The following is a 5835-nucleotide window of genomic DNA, read 5'->3' as shown; positions in this document are numbered from 1 at the left end:
ACACTTTTTCCATTTATTAGTTACAGGTTTCAACGCTTCACGTGTCACTTTCCAAGATGTAGAGACCACCGTGATGAATGTAATTAGGTAGCTCTTACTTTTTTACCCCACTTTCTGGAACGTCTTTTTTTAAATATGAAATTAAAATATAGTATTTCATCTTTTTCTTTCCGATACGCTTACCATATCTCTCTCTCTCTCTCTCTCTCTCTCTCTCTCTCTCTCTCTCTCTCTCTCTCTCTCTCTGATATTTGTCATCCTGCTAAGCGGTTTATTTGAGTTCAGCCGGGCCTAGCTTTGCCTCGCTTTCCTGGCTTAGTTCGCAGTTTAAGCCCCGGACAGCCCCGCTCTGGCCGGCCTTGCGGATTACGTGATTGGGCAATGCGCTGGGATGGTTGGCTGATGCCGCGCGTGGCCGCAAACTGCCTGCCTGGGTGATGGTGACGCGGCAGTAATGGTCGGAAGAGAGGTTGACTACTGCACTAAACTTCTGTAATTTGCGTGGACTTTATAACTTTCTAGCTGCTTTTGTATTCTCTCCTGCGTGTGACTTACATTCTTACTTTTCTCTTGTGTTTTGTAGGAACTCTGGAACTTCTCTCCCTGCTTCTGTAATCCTTCCTGCGTGTGACTTAGCACAGTATCCTGAAAGTTAGCAAAGGACGAACTCCTCTTCCTTTAGATACTCGACAACATTTGATAAAGAGTATATTTTTTCACTTCTCTCTTCTCTCCATACTCACTCACGTCAATTCTCTACTCTCCCTACATTCCACAATCTCTCCCTGTGCTCCATCTCTTCCAACTGCACATTTCTATGCACGCTGCGCTTTTTTCCCATTACATCCCTGTCCTACACTGGATCTCTCTTGCAGTAACACCCTTCCAGGCACGCCACACGTATCAAATCACCTTTCTTTCCTTGTGCGCAACATGCCCAACCACTACACAGCTTTCTCGTACTTTAAACCTTTTTCTAGGGCTAAACCTCTACATTTTACACTGTTCTGGGGTTCATATATCTTTCAGTGACTCACTCAACGCACACCACACCGTTCATATTATCTCTTTTCTCCTTACTTCCACGTACTCCCAAACTGTATCAACTCTATTTTCATATGATTTACACTCTGTCTTATTCTCCACTTTGTCTTTTCTAGAAACTCGCTCCCACGGCCATCATTTTCTCTACTTTACCTATTTTTCTTGCTTTCGTGCACCGCAAAATTTCCCCCCATCACATCACCCCCCTTTACCCTGTACTCTACACATGACCTTATTCAGAGCCTCATGCATCTACCAGGAACCCACTTTCATACACACCATACCCTCTATAATATCACACATCATCTCTTAAACCTTGCTTCCCATACACCGCAAAGACTGTTTTTGATCGATACATATTCCATCACCTTTCTCTCTCTTTCTCTCCCCATACAAAACATTCTAGCATAACCTTTAATCATGTTTCTCCTTTCACACACTTCGCACCACAAATATCACCTCTTTTTCTTACCTTCATGCACCATAAACCTTTTTCTATCACCCCTCTCTCTCTCTCTCTCTCTCTCTCTCTCTCTCTCTCTCTCTCTCTCTCTCTCTCTCTCTCTATCCCTCTTACGCACACACCTCTGATGTCATTGTACAAAAAAAGTTGCCAGGCGTTTTATCTGCACTGCCTCAATTTATTTCCATTGGAGATGTGTGTTTGCGTTTGGGAAAGGAGAGAGAGAGACAGAGAGAGAGAGAGAGAGAGAGAGAGAGAGAGAGAGAGAGAGAGAGAGAGAGAGAGAGAGCGGAAGTGTGTTCTGCATAAAAGAGAAAATAGAGGATTTGTGAAAGGAAACAAAAAACGGACTACGATTAATGAAAACAGATAAAGAATTCAGTGACTTCAGTGCAGAGACAAAGAATAACTGAGTTGGTAAAAATAAACACTGAACCCATCAATACACTATAACAAAAATAAATAGATTAATATATTAACGAATAAATACGCACATGAATTAACAATATATAACACAGACTTTCCTTTACCAGAACATACGAGCAGAATGAGAGAGAGAAGTGTACCAGAAATAGAACAGTTTTAGTATACTTTGCCTTTCCCTCTTCTCCGTCTGCTGCCGCATCGACGAGCCACGCTCGACGTTGGAAGGAGAGGGACGCCTTTGACTAAATGGACAGTGATATTTCTTTGTGTTTTAGATACTGAAAGTTCGAATTCCAAACAGTGATTTTCGAACCAAGCAGACACAGATATGACAAACCACAAACAAATACGAATGGAAATACATGAATTACAAAGCACACAAACACGCAGATATGATACACAATGCAGGCAGAAATACGTAATCAGATATGAAGGCCAAGAAGGAGATGAACAAAAAAGCTCTAATAATAACAGGGAAGTGATAATTTTTTTCAAAGAAAACTACGAGAATTACAAGCAATCATGTATAGAAAACATACACACACAAATAATAATACAAACAAGCCATGAAAGAGGAAACAAATTGGTAAATCTTGACTTCCCCCAAGAATAAACTCATGGACACTTTAAACAAAATAAAGAGAATCACACACACACACACACACACACACACACACACACACACACACACACACACACACACACACACACAAAATAAAAAAAAAAACTTACACAAAAATCTCACATCGCAGAATGATAAACAAACAACTCAACCTTCACCTGTTCTAACAATAGTTCACCAAAGACTCGATATCTCTCCTCAGCAAAGATGAAACGCGGCGGGGAGAGCAAACGGCGTTCCTGGGAGAGTCATGCAGCTTAAGGCCAACAAGACCTTCATGAGGCTTAACATCAAAGGCGCCCTGGGATCGAGACTACATGGGTGATACTGGGCAATGTTCCAATGTTCCTGATGTTCCCAATGTTCTCAATGTTCTGGTCAACTAACCTTCACAGCCAAGCGTCGGACACTCAAAGGCTTAGCTCGTAACCGCCTCCCTGCCTGCCACCTCCTGCCTCCTGCCTCCTGCCGCCTCCCCAGGGACCTCCTCTGTCTGTGTGCTTGTCCATCCCAGCTACACCACGGACCATCGCCTCACTAAATTTGTGATGCTGTCTGTGTGTGTAGTAAAGTGCTCCAGCTTGTATTTATTGTTAGGTTTGTTTATTTCATTCTCTTCTTAGCTCTTCTTAATATAACTAGTGTTTTTTTATCTTGTTTATCATTCCTAACACTCCATCTATCCATTCACCAGTCTGTCACTCCATCCATCCATAGATACATTCATCTAACAAAAATGCATATGAATCATTTAACATGAAGAACACGCTCACGGATATGATTCATTCTTTCATTAACTAAATTTATATACGCAATCTTCACTTCTCAGCCTCTTTCTTTTAAGGGGAGAGAAACACTGAACAAGGACAATATAAAGAGAGAAAAAAAGTACAATCAGATGCCAGAAAGATCAAAAAGGTAAAGCCTTCACATAACTCAAGTAAAACAAACCAAGAACATTTTTTTATATACGAGGGAAAAGCTGGCCAAAGGCAAAGAAAGAGTAAAAAAAAGGCTACTTAGAATGCTTGTCCCCGTGTAAGTCTAAGAGAGTTACACAAAGGAAAGGGATAAATATTTTGAAACGTCCCTCTTAAGTGAGGTCAAGTCACAGGAAAATGGAAATACAAAAATAGGTAGGGAATTCCAGAGTTTACTAGAGAAATGTGTGAATGATAGAGACTACTGGTTAACTTTTGCAATAGAGAGGTGGACATAACAGAAAAAAGTCTTGTGCAGCGAGGCCGCAGGAGGGGAGGCATGCAGTTAGCAAGATCAGAAAAGCAGTTGGTATGAAAATGGCGACATAAGATAGCAAGAGATGCAGCATTCCGGTGGTGAGAAACAGGCTGAAGGAAGTCAGTTAGAGGAGAGGAATTAATGAGACGAAAAGCTTTAGATTCCACCCTATATAACAAAATTGTGTGAATGAACCCCCACACATGCAATGAACGGATAAGTCCCTTGCACAGAATTAACAGTTGAGGGTTGTGAAAAACTGGTGCATACGCCTCAGAACGCCCAACTTCATATAAGCTGTCTTAGCAAGAGATGAGATATGAAGTTTCTAGTTTTATTATAAGTAGAGAACAGACCGAGGGCATTCAGTGCAGAAGAGGGGAACAGTTGAGTGTCAGTGAAAAGTAGACCGTTATCTGGAAGATTGTGTTGTGTTAATAGATGGAGGAACTAAGTCTCAATCAGAAATCTTGGAAGGATCAGAAGTCAGGCGTTCTGTGGCGTTCCTGAGGGATCTGTTAACTTTGTCAACCGCCTTCAACCAGATCACTAGATGCGATTATCATAGTTTACTGAATAGTTTTAATGTATACTTGGACATTCCCTTCTAAATGTGTACGTACTTTTGCAATGATCAGTTAATCAGATTTCTAACTAGATTTATTTTATTTACAATTGAAAAACCAATGAAATATATTACCTAAAGAAGGGAATCCAGGTAAAGTTATAGCCTACGTTTTATTCTTTCTTTCTTTTATTTTTGTTTGTTTTTCTTTCAGTCGCTATCATTTTTCAGAAAGGTGTGTTACAGTTCCATTCCACTAAACCTCGGTGAGTGTCTATCCGTGTACTGCGTGAAAGATAAATGCGTTACTTGCCCGTGTATCTTGTTTCCCATTCAAATGTCTTTCAAAACATCCGTTGATACATTTTTCTTTCCTTTCTGTTTCCTTCACGTGCCTCTCCTCCATTCTGCTTTTTAGTTATAAACGCTCCTTCGTTAATTTCTTCTTTCTAGTCTGTTGTTGTTGGTGATGGTGATGCTGCTGCTGCTGTTATTGTTGTTGTTGTTGTTGTTGTTGTTGTTGTTGTTGTTGTTGTTGTCGTTGTTGCTGTTGTTGTTGTTGTTGTTGTTGTTGTTGTTGTTCTTGTTGTTGTTGATGTTGTTGTTGTTGTTGTTGTTCTTTTTCTTCTTTTTCTTCATGACAATCTGATATTTGGACACATTTCTAATCCTTATATGTGACTGATTATAATATGGTAATACTAATCCCCCTGACCCCCTAAATGTACAACAAAAGTAGCCTCTTGTGGACTATAACAATCATCGACATCTTGGTTCATCCTTACCCACTCCGCCTCTTCGATCCTCTCCCGGATAGCTCTTGACAAAGACCTGAGCACGTTTCAAGATGATTCACGACTAAAGATGGAACAATGTCTCAAAGGTACGAGGGAAGAAATTAGGATTGTGTTGAAGCTTTGGACAGAGAGAGAGAGAGAGAGAGAGAGAGAGAGAGAGAGAGAGAGAGAGAGAGAGAGAGAGAGAGAGAGAGAGAGAGAGAGAGAACGAGAGAGGAATACACATACCCGAAACAAAAACAATATTATTTTCTTACTGTTGCACTTTTCCTTCTCCTTCGTCTCTTCCTCTTTTTCTTCAGTACTATTATCATCACCTTCTTTGCTTCTTCTTCTTCTGCTGCTTCTTCTTCTTGATCATTTACTAATATACTCTTAAGTGCTCATGGTGTAGTGGCCATCACATCTGTCTGACACACAGAAGGTCCCAGGTTCGAGCCCTGGTGAGCACATTGCATTTTTTACATAGGAATGACAGGTGGAAATGGCCAGGTATGTTCCGTGTGAGTGTGTGTCAATGTGTGTGTTGGTAGATAGGTATGTTTTATAAAAGGTATGCCACGTGTAGGTCTGATGGCTTCTCGTAACCTTCCCTTATGATTTTTCTTTTGCATTCATTACCTTGTTTGTTAAGGTTTCTCTAGCGACTTTCACCATTCTCTTCCTTTCTTTTCCATTT

The 5835-nt window shown here is 40.7% G+C and overlaps 1 non-coding gene across 1 annotated transcript; it reads left to right on the top strand.

Moving 5' to 3' along the window:
• Positions 1 to 5535: 5535 nt before the first annotated feature.
• Positions 5536 to 5608, top strand: Trnav-gac. Its single transcript has one exon. It is a non-coding gene; the product is annotated as a tRNA-Val (tRNA).
• Positions 5609 to 5835: the final 227 nt, after the last annotated feature.

The sequence above is a fragment of the Portunus trituberculatus genome, chromosome 37 (assembly GCF_017591435.1).
Source record: "Portunus trituberculatus isolate SZX2019 chromosome 37, ASM1759143v1, whole genome shotgun sequence".
In the NCBI taxonomy this organism is placed as follows: domain Eukaryota; kingdom Metazoa; phylum Arthropoda; class Malacostraca; order Decapoda; family Portunidae; genus Portunus; species Portunus trituberculatus.
The sequence above is the reverse complement of the archived record's forward strand: the minus strand, read 5'-3'. Positions and strand labels throughout refer to the sequence as shown.